Genomic DNA, 17,233 nt, shown 5'->3' with positions numbered 1-17,233 from the left:
TGAGCGCATCGTGGGTGAGGCTTCCCGTCCGGCCCTTTACAAGTACCCGGGAGATCTGCCCCCCCACCCCTCGTGTGCCCTGCTGCTCCGGAGATCCAGATCGCTCTGTGCCCACTGCTGCCCCGGAGATCCAGACTGCCCTGTGCCCACTGCTGCCCCGGAGATCCAGATCGCTCTGTGCCCACTGCTGCTCCGGAGATTCAGATCGCTCTGTGCCCACTGCTGCCCCGGAGATCCAGACTGCCCTGTGCCCACTGCTGCCCCGGAGATCCAGATCGCTCTGTGCCCACTGCTGCTCCGGAGATCCAGATCGCTCTGTGCCCACTGCTGCCCCAGAGATCCAGACTGCCCTGTGCCCACTGCTGCCCCGGAGATCCAGATCGCTCTGTGCCCACTGCTGCCCCGGAGATCCAGATCGCTCTGTGCCCACTGCTGCCCCGGAGATCCAGATCGCTCTGTGCCCACTGCTGCCCCGGAGATCCAGACTGCCCTGTGCCCACTGCTGCTCCGGAGATCCAGATCGCTCTGTGCCCACTGCTGCCCCGGAGATCCAGATCGCTCTGTGCCCACTGCTGCCCCGGAGATCCAGATCGCTCTGTGCCCACTGCTGCCCCGGAGATCCAGATCGCTCTGTGCCCACTGCTGCCCCGGAGATCCAGATCGCTCTGTGCCTACTGCTGCCCCGGAGATCCAGACTGCCCTGTGCCCACTGCTGCCCCGGAGATCCAGATCGCCCTGTGCCCACTGCTGCCCCGGAGATCCAGATCGCTCTGTGCCCACTGCTGCTCCGGAGATCCAGATCGCTCTGTGCCCGCTGCTGCCCCGGAGATCCAGATCGCTCTGTGCCCACTGCTGCCCCGGAGATCCAGATCGCTCTGTGCCCACTGCTGCCCCAGAAATCCAGATCGCTCTGTGCCCACTGCTGCCCCGGAGATCCAGATCGCTCTGTGCCCACTGCTGCCCCGGAGCTCCAGATCGCTCTGTGCCCACTGCTGCCCCAGAGATCCAGACTGCCCTGTGCCCGCTGCTGCTCTGGAGATCCAGATCGCTCTATGCCCACTGCTGCTCCAGAGATCCAGATCGCTCTGTGCCCACTGCTGCTCCGGAGATCCAGATCGCTCTGTGCTCACTGCTGCCCCAGAGATCCAGATCGCTCTGTGCCCACTGCTGCCCCGGAGATCCAGATCGCTCTGTGCCCACTGCTGCCCCGGAGATCCAGATCGCTCTGTGCCCGCTGCTGCCCCGGAGATCCAGACTGCCCTGTGCCCACTGCTGCCCGGGGGGGCTGTAAGAAGGAACAAAGGCAGCGACCAAGTACACCAGCTCCAAGTAAAACTCCACAAATGTACTGAATAAAAAATACAACAGCACTCCGCGTGTGCAAGCATTATGAAGCAACGGACATCATCTTCATCAACAGCGGGAGAAAAGAAAATGATTATATTTACTCAAAACAGCAGGAAGAGTGTAAACTAGATTATAGTAACATTGTAGGGGGGGCATCTACATTGCAGATGGGACTCATTACAATCAGAAATCTGTGACATTTCCAATTTTGCTCTTCAACACCCGTGACTGCGTGAGATTCTAAGGCTTGAAGGGGGAGGGGAAAAGAAGGCAGGAGTCCTTGTAACCTAACCTTGGAGTGTGCCAGGTAGAAAAATGTTCTGAAAAAGACTTGAGGGAGCGGGAGTTGGCGCTAAGATATACAGGGATCAATTATGTTGGTCACATTTCCTTATAAACAACACTTGGCTTTCTTTCTCCGCCCCCTGGTTTTGTGTATAAAGCAGCACCTGGGGTGGTACTGAGCAATACACACCAGAAGATTCATCGTCAGTCTGTTCCCACTAGCCAGTTTTAATCAGGGTGAGAGTTGAGACATTACAATTGGCCTGAGCATGAAGGAGGGGATTGGTTATTTAATTGGATTGTCTCAGCCCATCTGCTGCTGAAACCCTCATCCATCTTTGGTTACCTCCACACTCGACTATTCCAACGCTCCCCTGGCTGGCCTCCCATCGTCCACCCCCCGTAAACTTGAGCTCATCCAAACTCTGTTGCCAGTATTCTCACTCGCACCAAGTCCCGTTCACCCATCACCCCAGTGCTCGCTGACCAACATTGGCTCCTGGTCTAGCAACACTTCAAATTTAAAATTCCCAAATCCTTTCATGGTCTCGCCTTTCCCTACCTATATAACCTTCTCCAGAACTACAAGTCTCCAAGATCTCTGTGTTCTTTCAATTCTGGCCTTTTGTGCATTCCTGATTTCCTTCACCCCAATATCGGCAGCGGTGCCTTCAACTGTCGAGGCACCAAGCTCTGGAATTCTATTCCTTTTGCTCTCCACCACTCCACATTTCCTCCTTAAAATACATCTTAAAACCTACCTCTTTGACCAAGCTTTTGGTCACCTGTCACAATATCTCCTTATGTGACTCGTGATCAATTTTGTCTGATAACGTTCCTGTGAAGCGCCTTGGGACATTTTCCTACATAAAGGTGCTCTACAAATGCAGACTGTTGTTAAAGTTCCTGCTCCTGATCCTTGTCCCTTGCTAAAAAGTGAAAATATGTGTACATCAAGTGAGGCAAGGAATATAAACAGAAAATGCTGAAAATACTCAGCAGGTCAGGCAGCATCTGTGGAGAGAGAAACAGAGTTACCGTTTCAGGTCGATGACCTTCTGTCAGAAATTAGGTAAAAATCTGGCTTGGTTGCAATGCTCCCCCACCCGTCCCTTGTCCACCATGCCCGAATAGCCTGCCAACACTCGGGCCTGGGTTTTCTACTTCTAACCTCCAATTTTCCACCCAGCCTGTCACATTAATGACCTCACTGTTGAAGTTCACACGTGAAGAATAATAGCTACTAGAGGGGAGGGGGTTTTGGGGACATGTCAGAACAACAGCATCCGGGGGCCCACAGCCCAGAGAGGAGCAGTGTCTCAGGCTAGGAAATAGGGAGGGAGGGAATGAATTACTTTTGAAATAAAGGCAAAGGTCAAACTAACAGGGCACAGGCTGATGAGAAGAGAAAATTTGAAAGCTCGGTAGGTAGACTTAAATCACTCCACTCCCTGGTTTATGTTAGTTGTTCTGTGCACTGTCTTTTCCATCTGACTAGATTAGCTTATATTTCTTGTTAAGACATTTATCTTGTCCTTGCACCTGTGGGCATTCTGTAAAAAAATATATAATCTTCTGTCGAGAGTTTTTTCAAAATTGGTTTCTATCCCAAATGCACAAGCTCCGTTTAAAAAAATAACACACTCAAAACTCGCACACACAAGCCCGCATGCCCAGTGGTGTAATGGGCAATGCACGCTGCAATATGCATAGAGCGATGGGGGGGGTTTAGGTCTCCGGCTTCCCCCTCCCTCTAGAAGGGGAAATGCCAGCCTCGGCCAAGTCATCAAGTGCAAAAAAAATCCCGAGAGGTGAGTTGAGGTACTTAGCAGATGGGAGGGATTGGAAGTTCAGCAGGAGTCCCAAGTCAGATTATACTTGAATAATCTTTCCTCCTCCCCACCCCCTCCTCCAGCTATCCCCACTACCATACGTTCCCAAACTTAGCTGCCGACAGAAACAACCTGGGCAGAAGCGGTCAAGGTATTCACTGGTATTCATCCATCTTTACAGCCAGGCCCCATGGCGAGAGGCCCAGACTATTGCAGGGGTGCGGGCGGGCGGGCGGAGAAATAGTTCATCGGCCCTTAAAAAAATAGTTTGGTCTGGTCCGGTTATACTGTTCAATTTCAGATCAGAGGAGCCTTGTGCCAGTTGCTATTGATGACGCACTGGCGAGGAACACTCCAGAATTGGCACGCAGAAATAGGTCTCACAAAACCCAGCAGCATCCTAACTTTACAGGAAGACGGAAAGCTAGAGGCTGCAGGCAATGTCTTGTTCGACACACTAGGCACAAGCTGTCGTTTCCCATTGCTAGCAAATCACAGCAGGGGAGGGCGGCAGGCTTTTAATAGGAATCATTTCTACAAATATGAAAGCAAACTCTGATTGCGGCCCATCTAGCGGTCATGCTGTTGTTTCTTGGCAAGTGCTTCTGCTCCCTTCTTGCTCTTGGCGTGGAATCAGAATAGTAAGCTTGTTTTGCAGTGCGAGAGAGCGAGAGAGAGAGAGAGAGAGAGGGGGGCCTCATCATCATAGGCAGTCCCTCGGAATTGCGAAAGACTTGCTTCCACTCTAAAAATGAGTCCTTAGGTGGTTGAACAGTGCAATTCGAGAGCCACAGTCCCTGTCACAGGAGAGACAGATAGTCATTGAGGGTAAGGGTGGATGGGACAGGTTTGCTGCATGCTCTTTTCAGGGCCTGCGCTTGGTTTCTGCATGCTCTCAGCGATGAGACTCGAGGTGCTCAGCACCCTCCCGATATACTTCCTCCACTTAGGGTGGGCTTTGGCCAGCATTTTAAAAGGCACATTCAATGGTCAAGGATATAATGGCGAGCAGTGAGGATCTTCATTGAAATACTTAAATGATTAGCATCTTTAGTGCAAAACTCCACAAGCACTGCATCCCTGCTTGTGCCCTCCTGTGCAATGTGCAACCAGGCTGTGTTAGTCTCTTCCACCCATTGGTAGGGAAGAGAACCACCCTGCGTGCTGTGACTCCCTCCATAAGCACCTCAGCGCTGTAGAACACTGACAGCACAAACTGTCAAAGTAATTTAGGACATGGTACATTAAAGGAAACTGGCTGCAGACGCATCATCAAATGACGTCATCGGACCCACTTCCTTCAGTTGGAGTCATTACTAGAGTGCTTACAGACACAATAACTGGCGACGAGATTATGAATTTCCACGCGAAAAATTGCTAACCTTGGCAACTTTAAACAATTCGCCAATGGGGAAGATTGGGAGGACTTTGTGGAAAGGCTCGAACACTACTTCATTGCGAACGACCTGGTGGGAGACACACCGACCTCGCTGGCTGATAAGCGCAGAGCTATCCTGCTCAGTAGTTGTGGACCCACCGTCTATGGCCTTGTCAGGGACTTGCTAGCCCCAGAGAAGACAACAACCAAAACGTACACGGAGCTCGTAACGATGATAAGGAACAGCTCAAATCTAAAGAGAGCATCCTCACAGCCAGACACCGGTTCCACACACACCGACAGCCCGAAGGCCAAGAAATCGCAAAATATGCTGCAGACCTCAGACGATTGGCTGAACCATGTGATTTTGGCGAGCACCTCACCGAAGCACTGCGGGTCATCTTCATTATTGGAATCGGCCACTAGGGCGTTCTCCACAGGCTGCTCTCTGCGGACACCACGGTCACCCTGCAGAAGACAATTAAGGTCAACCAGGCGTTCATGGCCTCGGCCTGTGATTCTAAGAGGATGATGACTAACCCGGCAAGTACCGTGAACCGACTGGCATCTTTGAGGCAAGGTTGCTACCCCGAGTCCCGCAACCCTGAGTCCGCCACATGGAGCCAACCGGCCAGCCCCATGATGGCGCTGTGGAGGGAATCACAGGGCCCACCGCTACAAAGACTATACTTGCAAAGGCTGTAACGCGAAAGGTCAACTCCAGCGAACGTGCAAGAGAAATTTTACTCACCAAGTCGCTGAAGAGTTGGTAGATCACCCGGGCTGCAGCGCTGATGAAGAGGAAGAGAGTCCAGGAGGTATCTCAGCCCCAGGAAGAGGTATACGGAGTGTTTACCTGCTCCACCGAGAGTTCCCTGTTGAAAATGGAAATTGAAATCAGCAGTGTTCCAGTCTCAATGGAGGTCGACACAGGAGCGAGCCAATCGCTGATGAATCAGGCGGCCTTTGAGAAACTCTGGGACAATCGATCGAACAACCCAAAATGCTACCAATCCAGGTGAAGCTGCTCACTTACACAAACGACACCATCCCAGTTGTTGGCAGCGTGGATGTCCAAGTGTCCTACACGGCGCGATGCACAAGCTACCTTTGTGGATCGTTGCTGGTGATGGTCCAACGCTGCTAGGAAGAAGATGGATGAAACAAATCCAAATCTGTTGGAGCTGGGAAAGCCTCCAGGTCCCGGCGATCGATGTCCGATGGGGCCCCAAATTTGGATCCAGCACAACACCTGAAAATCCAACTGTCCAACTCGACTGCGCGGTGACGACACAGACCGCTCAACCCAACTGCGAGATGATCCAACCCAAACGACCCAACCTCACCTTCCAGGCTCCAGTGGCAGGACTCCAGAGAAAGATGATCGGCGCAGAAGGTAACTTCCCCATTTCCATGGAAGAACCTGGGGAGAAAAGGATCACCGCAGCCTACCTTGTGGAGAGAAAGAAGATGGCGCCTGCACCACGAGGTGAAGCGCCTGAAGTAAAGATGGCGGCGGCCAGACTACGAGGGACAGTGTTGATGGAGCAACATGTGATGCCGAGCAGCGACCGGGTTGGGGTAAAGATTGCAAGGCCCTCTTAAAGGAGACCGACAACCCATCACAATTAAAGGGACAGTTCCACTCTTTGTACAGCGATGCCGGTAGTACACATGGAAAAGATGTAATTGACAAATGCGAATATGTAAAGACAACTAACAATGTCGAGTTGGGTGATTGCGGTTGGAATCAATGTAATATGACTGTAAATGAAGTAATGATGTGCGATGCCGGGTTCTACATGTACGCTGACAAAACCAAGGGCAACCTCCCGTCGGAAGCGCCCAGGTCCAGCGGGCTACCCGATCATGTAGCCTGCGCCTCCGGGACCAATGTGATGCTCCAGGGAGCGTGGCCACACACAGAGGGAGCATACCAACTGCAGGGCCAGCGATCAGCAGGTGGCAAAGGCACCACTACTGGCACCCTGCCCCAGATCGGTCCTACCTCTCTGGCCACCAGGGGCCAGTACCGGGAGCAAGAGGCCAGCACCCTCCAGCCCTCCCGAAGGGACCTGGGATGACCAGGCTCACTACCGCTGAAGGGCAGCAGGGAGACACTACAGCCCTCAAAGGAGGACAAGGAGGCCACACATTCTTGTGGCTCTGCCCACTACTAGGCAACGGCAAAGGCCCTGAGACTCAGCCAGGTAAGTGATCCGAGCCCACCCAGCTGGCAGGGGGCACAGCGCTGCCATCAGACAACCCGGGCACTCTGAAACTAGCATCCTCACCCACCTGCACCTACACCCCAGGGGCAAGACTGTAATACCATGTATGTACATTACCTGTAATATGTACTTATTCCACTACTGCTAAATCCAAACAGTGATGTAACTAATCCTATTTCTTTTTTTACTTTCTGTACATGAATGCATATGCAGGTGTTGAGCCACACACATAGTTTATGTATGGGAGGGGGGGGCATGGGGGTTGGGGGGAGAATGCATGTATGTAGCCATGGACACACATGGATCATACCCAGAACCCACTCAACCCCCACTGCAACCTCCAACTGTCCACTGCTGACCATTTCCCAATGTTGTGGCAATAAGGACTTGGAGGGCTACAGGGAGAGAGCCAAGCCAAAGCATAGACAAGGTGCAAGGGCTTTGGGCACTCAAGTCTAGGGCCAGAGCAGACAGTGCAAAGGCCAGTGGCACAAGACTTAAGGGAGAGTGATGTTGCGTATGTATAATATAAGTATACTCCCTGTACACTCAATGTACAGTTACATAAGACTACTGTATGTATCTTCACACTAAGCCTGTACCACCAGAGGGTGCAACTGGTGGAGACCTAGAGGTCCCCTGTACACGACAGGTAACCAGATGTAAAAGGGAGTTCACCATGCTGTATCCTCACTCAGGAGCTGCAATAAATGGACTAAAGTCACCACAGTTCAAGTACAATAGCTAACCTCGTGGAGTCATTACTAGAGTGCTTACAGACACAATATAAATAACTTGGAAGAAGGGACTAAGTATAACATATCCAAATTTGCTGACGATACAAAGATGGGAGGAAACACAGTGAGGAGGATACAAAAAATCTGCAAAAGGACATAGGCAAGCTAGGTGAGTGGGCAAAAATTTGGCAAATGGAGTATAATGTTGGAAAGTGTGAGGTTGTGCACTTTGGCAGAAAAAAAAATCAAAGAGCAAGTTATTATTTAAATGGAGAAAGATTGCAAAGTGTTGCAGTACAGCGGGACCTGGGGGTCCTGGTGCATAAAACACAAAAGGTTAGTATGCAGGTACAGCAAGTGATCAGGAAGGCCAATGGAATCTTGGCCTTTATGCAAAGGGGATGGAGTATAAAAGCAGGGAAGTCTTGTTACAGCTGTACAGAGTATTGGTGAGGCTGCACCTGGAATACTGCGTGCAGTTTTGGTTTCCATATTTACGAAAGGATATACTTGCTTTGGAGGCAGTTCAGAGAAGGTTCACTAGGTTGATTCCGGAGATGACTTATGAGGAAAGGTTGAGTAGGTTGGGCCTCTACTCATTGGAATTCAGAAGAATGAGAGGTGATCTTATCAAAACGTACAAGATTATGAGGGGGCTTGACAAGGTGGATGCAGAGAGGATGTTTCCACTGATGGGGGAGAACTAGAACTAGGAGGCATAATCTTGGAATAAGGGGCCGCCCATTTAAAACTGAGATGAGGAGAAATTTCTTCTCAGAGGGTTGTGAATCTGTGGAATTCACAGCCTCAGGGAGCTGTGGAAGCTGGGACATTGAATAAATTTAAGACAGAAATAGACAATCTTAAATGATAAGGGGATAAGGGGTTATGGGGAGCGGACAGGGAAGAGGACCTGAGTCCATGATCGGATCAGCCATGATCTTATTAAATGGCGGAGCAGGCTCGAGGGGCTGTATAGTCTACTCTTGCTCCTATATCTTACGTTTTTATGTTGATCGAGCGCTCCTTCCCAGTCAATCTCTTTAAAACAGTCTACTCTCAAGCTGTAATCGAATCCCCAACCTCTCGAAGTCTTGAAATATGTTATTGCTACCCAACAGTGCGTGGCTGTAGGGATGCTGCACACTGTTCCAAGTCCATCTGGTCTGACTTCAATCCAACCCATAACCTTGCTCAATGCCACTTGTGACTGCTCAGGACTAATCCTCCCAATTGCACGTAGCCTGGCCTGTCTGCACACAGTCAACCTTTCGAGTATTCTCCAGTATCTCTCCTCCATGGTCTCACCCTCCCCTCATTCAACATCCATGACACAACAGCCCATCTTGAATTCCTACAGCCCCCTCCCCCCCCGGCCCCCCCGGCCCCTACAAGGAGCAAGTGCCTGGTCTCCAATTTGGCCCACAGCAGCACGACTGAAGCCAGGAGCTGACGGTGCAGGGAAATCGCTGCCAAGGCCCATCATCTTGTGGTATAACATGTTAGGCCACAGGAACGGGAGCAGGCCATTCAACCCCTCGAGCCGGTTCTACCATTGGATTGGATCGTGGCTGATCCGTATCTTAATTCCATTTAAACAACTTTGCTCCGTATCCCTTGATACCCTTACCCAACACAAATCTATCAATCTCAGCCTTCATAAAATCAATTGGCCCGCAGCATCCAGTGTCTTTGGAGTTCCAGATTTCCACAACCCTTTGTGGAAAAAGTGCATCCTGACTTCACTGCTGAATGACTTGGCTCTACTTTTAAGGCTGTGCCTCCTTGTTCTGGATTCCCCGCCAGAAAAAATAGTTTCTCTCGATCTTATCATCATCATAGGCAGTCCCTCGGAATCGAGGAAAACTTGCTTCCACTCTTAGAATGAGTCCTTAGGTGGCTGAACAGTCCAATACGAGAGCCACAGTCCCTGCCACAAATGGGACAGACGGTCGTTGAGGGTAAGGGAGGGTGGGACAGGTTTGCTGCACGTTCTTTCTGCTGCCTGCGCTTGTTTTCTGCATGCACTCGGCGTTGAGACGCGAGGTGCTCAGCACCCTCCCGGATGCACTTCCTCCACTTAGGGCGATCTTTGGCCAGGGACTCCCAGGTGTCAGTGGGGATGTCGCACTTTATCAGGGAGGCTTTGAGGGTGTCATTGTAATGTTTCCTCGGTCTGCCTTAGGCTCATTTGCCATGAAGGAGTTCCGAGTAGATTGCTTGCTTTGGGAGTCTCGTGTCTGGCATGCGGACAATGTGGCCTGCCCAGCTGATCAAGTGTGGTCAATGCTGGGGATGTTGGCCTGGACGAGGACACTGATGTTGGTGCGACTGTCCTCCCAATGGATTTGTAGGACCTTGCGGAGGCATCGTTGGTGGTATTTCTCCAGCGACTTGATGTGTCTACTGTACATGGTCCATGTCTCTGAGCCATACAGTACAGCAGGTATTATTACAGCCATGTAGACCATAAGCTTGGTGCCAGATTTGAGGGCCTGGTCTTTGAACACTCTTTTCTTCAGGCGGCCGAAGGCTGCGCTGGCGCACTGGAGGCGGTGTTGGACTTCGTCGTCGATGTCTGCCCTTGCTGATAGTAGGCTCCCGACGTATGGGAAGTGGTCCACGTTGTCCAAGGCCGCGCCGTGGATTTTGGTGACCCGGGGACAGTGCTGTGTGGCGGGGATAGGTTGGTGGAGGACCTTTGTCTTACGGATGTTTAGTGTAAGGCCCATGCTTTCGTATGCCTCGGTGAAGAAGTTTGACATTATCTACTCCACGTTGTAGTTGAGTGACCCTCAAGGAAGGTACTGGCTGAGATTGTGGCTTGTGCAAGAAAGTTGGAGAGTAATTGTCGGGGCACATCACCTACAGCAATAACAAAATATATCTCCTAGTGTGCAGCCTTGCATTTCCGCAGCATCAATCCCCTGCGACAGGATGCAATGTAAAATCCACAGTCTGAAGCCTGATGCATAACCCGCTGCTAATAAATGCAAGTCTCTTTCACATGTCAAATAAACCCTAATGTTCAAAAAAATAAGGAGATATTTTCAGTAAACAAATTCCCTTTAAATTGACCAAGGGAACCATCAAAGTGAGGTTTGAATTAATTCCCAGGATGAAAAATTACAAGCTAGCTTTACAGTGACACCATGTGGCCAACATCAGAAATTGCAAGCAGTTTTTCAAGCTTGTCATTTATAATGGCAAAATGTTCACAAGACAAATATTAGATGAGGCCCAGCTCACCCAAGACATCTAGGGCGGTTGGGGGTGGGGGGGAGAGATACTTACAGTCCCATCATCTAACTGCATTGTGAATGACTCGAGGGTTTTGCAATCAAGGATCATTGCAAGTGTTGATCCATTCTTTCCATTATCTTGGCTCCTTTTGGAGTGACGCTGCAGATTGACCGCATCTCCGGCACTCGCTATCTCATCCACTCAGAGCCTGGCGGGATGATTATTTCCATACTGCAGCTCGGTCGAGGCAAGGCGAGGACATGCAGTACCAGTGCCACTTGGAACCAAGACAACAACAACAACTTGTATTTATATAGCGCCTTTAACATAGTGAAACGTCCCAAGGCCCTTCACAGAAGTATTATGAGACAAAAAGTTTGACACTGAGGCACACAAGGAAAAATTAGGGCAGGTCAAAGAGGTAGGTTTTAAGAAGCGTCTTGAAGGAGGAAAGAGAGGTAGAGAGGCGGAGAGGTTTAGGGAGGGAGTTCCAGAGTTTGGGGCCTAGGTAACAGAAGGCACGGCCACCAATGGTTGAGTGAGGGCAGAATTAGAGGAGCGCGGACATATTGTGAGAGTTGTGGTGCTGGCAGAGATTGCAGAGATGGGGAGGGGCAGGGCCATCGAGGCATTGCTTAACCAGGAGCCAATATAGGTCAGCGAGCACGGGGGTGATGGGTGAATGGGACTTGGTGTGAGTTAGAACACGGGCAGCCGAGTTTTGGATCACCTCTAGTTTACGTAAGGTAGAATGTGGGAGATCAGTCAGGAGTGCATTGGAATAGAAAAGCCTAGAGGTAACAAAGGCACGGATGAGGGCTTCAGCAGCGGATGAGCTGAGGCAAGGGTGGAGATGGGCGATGTTACGGAGGTGGAAATAGGTGGTCATAGTTATGCCGTGGGTATGTGGTTGAAAGCTCATTTCAGGGTCAAATATGACACCAAAGTTGCGAACCGTGTGGTTCAGCTTCAGATAGAAGTTGGGGAGAGGGATGGAGTCAGTGGCTGGGGAACGGAGTTTGTGGCGGGGACTGAAAACAATGGCTTCAGTCTTTCCAATATTCATTGGAGAAAATTTTTGCTCATCCAGAACTGGATGTCGGACAAGCAGTCTGACAATTTAGAGACCATGGAGGGGTCGAGAGAAGTGATGGGTGAGGTAGAGCTGGGTGTCGCCAGCATACATGTGGAAACTGACACCGTGTTTTCGGATGATGTCGCCAAGGGGAAGCACGTAGATGAGAAATAGGAGGGGGCCAAGGATAGATCCTTGGGGAACACCAGATGTAACGATGCAGGGGCAGGAAGAAAAGCCTTGCAGCTGATTCTCTGGTTACGATTAGATTGATAAGACCTTTCAAGAACTGATTGGGCAGATAGAGCGAAATTATTTCCTCTGGAGGGCGAGTCCAGAACAAGGGGGCATAACCTTAAAATTAGAGCTAGGCCGTTATAGGGTGATGTCAGGAAGCACTTCTTCACACAAAGGGTATTGGGAATCTAGAACTCTCTCCCCAAAAAGCTGTTGAGAGTCAACTGAAAATTACAAAACTGTGATTTTGTTAGGCGAGGGTATTCAGGGTGACGGATAGGCTCGAGGGGTTGAATGGCCTACTCCTGTTCCTATGTTCCCATCATTCATAATGATCCCAGCTTGGCTCTCCCACGGATGTTCTGGAAGGAGAGTTTTGCATATCAAGCATCACAGAGCAAAAGGGTATCCAATAGAGGATATTCCAACAGACTTTTAAATAACTCAAAATAATTTGTCCAGCTGCAGAAGCCGCAATGCCACATCCCCATTTACTTTGAAATGGCAAATCAAAGAATCATAGAACATTACGATGCAGGAGAAGGCCATTTGGCCCATCATGTCCGTGTCAGCCAAAAAGAGGTACCCAGCCTAATCCCACCTTCCAGCACTAGGTTCGTAGCCCTGAAGGTCATGGCTCTTTAAGTGCATATCCAAGTACTTTTCAGATGTGTTTCTGCCTCTATCACACTTTCAGGCAGTGAGTTCCAGACCCCCACAACCCTCTACCTGAAGAAATTTCCCATCAAATCCCCTCTAAACCTTCTACCAATTACTTTAAATTTATGTCCCCTGGTTGTTGACCCCTCTGCTAAGAAAAATAGGCCCTTTCTATCCACTATATCTAGGCCCCTCATAATTTTATATACCTCAATGAGGTCTCCCTCAGTCTCCCTTGTTCTAAGGAAAACAAACACAGCCTATCCAATCTGTCCATAGCTAAGATTCTCCACTCCCGTCAACATCCTCGTAATCTCCTCTGTACCCTCTCCAGTGCAATCACATCCTTCCTGTAATGTGGTGACCAGAACTACACATAGTATTCTAGCTGTGGCCTAACTAATGTTTTATACAGTTGAAGCATAACCCCCCTGCTCTTATATTCTATGCCTCGGCTAATAAAGGCAAGCATTATGTATGTCTTCTTAACCACCTTATCTACCTGTCGTGCTACCTTCAGGGATCTATGGACATACACTCCAAGGTCCCCATGTTCCTCTACACTTCTCAGTGTCCTACCATTTAATGTGTATTCCCTTTCTTTGTTAGCCCTTCCCAAACCTCACACTTATCCGGATTAAATTCTATTTGCCATTATTCTGCCCACCTGACCAGTTGCTTGATATCTTCCTGCGGCTTTCTTCTTCATGATCAACCACGCAGCGGATTTTAGTATCATCTGCAAACTTCTTAATCATACCCCCTATATTCAAGTCTAGACCATTGATGTATATCACAAAAAGCAAAGGACCTAGTACTGAGCGCTGCAAAACCCCATTGAAAACATCCTTCCAGTCGCAAAAACACCCATCAACCATTACCTTTTGCTTCCTGCCTTTGAGCCACTTTGTCTTGGATCCCATGGGCTTTCACTTTCGTGACCAGTCTGCCATGTGGGACCTTATCAAAAGCTTTGCTGAAATTCATATACACTACATCAAACGCAATGCTCTCATTGACCCTCCTTGTTACCACCTCAAAAAATTCAATCAAGTTAGTCAGACACAACCTTCCCTTAACAAATCCATGCTGACTCTCCTTGATTAATCTTTTTAAATATAGATTTATCCTGTCCTTCAGAATTTTTTCCAATAATGTTCCCACCACTGAGGTTTGGCTGTAACTGGCCTGTAATTATTCGGTCTATCCCTTTCTCCCTTCTTAAGCAAAGGTACCACATTTAGCACTCCTCTGGCACCACACCTGAAGTCAAAGAGAATTGGAAAATGATGGTCAAAGCCTCTGCTATTTCCTCTTTTGCATCGCTTAAAAGCCTGAGATACATTTCATCCGGGCCTGGGGACTTATCTACTTTCAAAGCTGCCAAACCCCTTAACACCTACTCTCTCACTGTTTATTTCATCTAACATTTCACACTCCTCCTCCCCAATAGCAGTGTCTGCATTGTCCCTCTCCTTTGTGAAAACAGATGCAAAGTATTCATTAAGAACCATACCCACATCTTCCGCCTCCACACATAGATTACCCTCATGGTCTGTAATAGGCCCTACCTTTCTTTAGTTATCCCTTTGCTCTTAATATATTTCTAAAACAGCTTTGGGTTTGCCTTAATTTTACTTGACAAAAATTTATCATGCTCTCTCTTTGCTTTCCTAATTTCCTTTTTAATTTCACCCCTGCACTTTCTGTACTCCTCCAGGGATTCTGCAGTATTTAGCCCTCGGAATCTGTCATAAGCTTCACTTTTTTTCCCCTGCCCTGTAAGTCCCTAGACATCCAGGGGGCTCTAGATTTGTTAGTCCCACCCTTTTTCTTAAAGGGCACATATTGGGCCTGCGGATTTCCTCCTTGAATACCTCCCACTGCTCTGACACTGATTTACCTTCAAGTAGCTGTTTCCAGTCTACTATGGCCAAATCACCTCTCAGCCGCCCAGGCAATGCATGACAGGACTGTGGGCTTCCCCAGGATTGGCGGCTTCCCAAAGGTACAGGGCTACATTGATTGTACCCACATCGTCTTGCGAACACCTTTGGAGGATTCCATAGAAAAATAGAAAATGGATGCAGGAGCAGGCCATTCGGCCCTTCGAGTCTGCACCACCATTCAATATGATCATGGCTGATCAAGCAACTTCAGTACCCTATTCCTGCTTTCTCTCCATGCCCCTTGATCCATTTAGCCGTAAGGGACACATCTAACTCTCTTTTGAATATATCTAACGAACTGGCCTCAACAACTTTCTGTGATAGAGAATTCCACAGGTTCACAATTCTCTGAGTGAAGAAATTTCTCCTCATCTCCGTCCTAAATGGCTTACCCCTTATCCTTAGACTGTGACCCCTGGTTCTAGACTTCCTCAACATCGGGAACATTCTTCTTGCATCTAACCTGTCCAATCCCATCAGAATTTTACATGTTTCTAGGAGATCCCCTCTCATTCTTCTAAGCCTAGTCGATCCAGTCTTTCTTCATATGCCAGTCCTGCCATCCCGGGAATCAGTCTGGTGAACCTTCGCTGCACTCCCTAAACAAGGATGTCCTTCCTTAGATTAGGAGACCAAAACTGTACACAATATTCAAGGTGTGGCCTCACTAAGGCCCTGTACAACTTCAGTAAGACCTCCCAACTCCTATACTCAAATCATCTCGCTATGAAGGTCAACATGCCATTTGCCTTCTTCACCGCCTGCTGTACCTGCATGCCAACTTTCAATGACTGATGTATCATTACACCCAGGTCTCATTGCACCTCCCCTTTTCCTAATCTGTCAACATTCAGATAATATTCTGCCTTCCTGCTTTTGCCACCAAAGTGGATAACCTCACATTTATCTACATTATACTACATCTGCCATGCATTTGCCCACTCATCTAACCTGTCCAAGTCACCCTGCAACCTCTTAGCATCCTCCTCACAGCTCACACTGCCACCCAGCTTAGTATCATCTGCAAACTTGGAGATATTACACTCAATTCCTTTGTCTAAATCATTAATGTATAATTGTAAATAGCTGGGGTCCCAGCACTGAACCCTGAGGTACCCCACTAATCACTGCCTGCCATTCTGAAAAGGACCCATTTATTTCTATTCTCTGCTTCCTGTCTGCCAACCAGTTCTCTTTCCATGTCAATACATTACCCCCAAATACTTTAATTTTTCACACCAATCTCTTGTGTGGGTCCTAGTCAAAAGCCTTTTGAAAGTCCAAATACACCATATCCACTCGTTCTCCCTTGTCCACTCTACTAGTTACATCCTCAAAAAATTCCAGAAGATTTATCAAGCATGATTTCCCTTTCATAAATCCATGCTGACTTGGACTGATCCTGTCACTGCTTTCCAAATGCGCTGCTATTCAATTATTAAATTGAATGCAACATTTTCTCCATACCGATGTCAGGCTAACTGGTCTATAATTCCCTGTATTCTCTCTCCCTCCTTTTTTAAAAAGTGGGGTTACATTAGCTACTCTCCAGTCCATAGGAACTGATCCAGAGTCTATAGAATGTTGGAAAATGACCACCAATGCATCCACTATTTCTAGGGCCACTTCCTTAAGTACTCTGGGATACAGACCATCAGGCCTTGTGGATTTATTGGCCTTCAATCCCACCCATTTCCCTAATGCCATTTCCTAACTAATAAGGATTACCCTCAGTTCCTCCTCGCTAGACCCTCGGTCCCCTAGTATTCCCGGAAGGTTATTTGTGTCTTCCTTAGTGAAGAGAGAACCAAATTATTTGTTCAATTGGTCTGCCATTTCTTTGTTCCCCATTATAAATTCACCTGATTCTGACTGCAAGGGACCGACATTTGTCTTCACTAATCTTTTTCCCTTCACATATCTATAGAAGCTTTTGCAGTCAGTTTTTATGTTCCTTGCAAGCTTACGCTCATACTCTACTTTCCCCCTCCTAATTAAACCCTTTGTCCTCCTCTACTGAATTTTAATTTCTCCCAGTCCTCAGGTTTCCGAGATGTACAGGAACAGAAAGGGCTTCCAATCCATGAATGTGCAGCTTGTCTGTGACAACATGCATTGCATCATGATAGTTGATGCAAGAAATCCTGGGAGCACCCATGATTCATTCATCCTACGCGAGAGCACTTTATCGGTCATGTTTCAGCAGCAGCCAGAAGGGCAGAGCTGGCTGCTGGGGGACAACGGGTACAGTCTCGCCAA

This window comes from Pristiophorus japonicus, chromosome 4 (assembly GCF_044704955.1).
Source record: "Pristiophorus japonicus isolate sPriJap1 chromosome 4, sPriJap1.hap1, whole genome shotgun sequence".
Lineage (NCBI taxonomy): Eukaryota > Metazoa > Chordata > Chondrichthyes > Pristiophoridae > Pristiophorus > Pristiophorus japonicus.
This window is presented reverse-complemented; position numbering follows the sequence as displayed.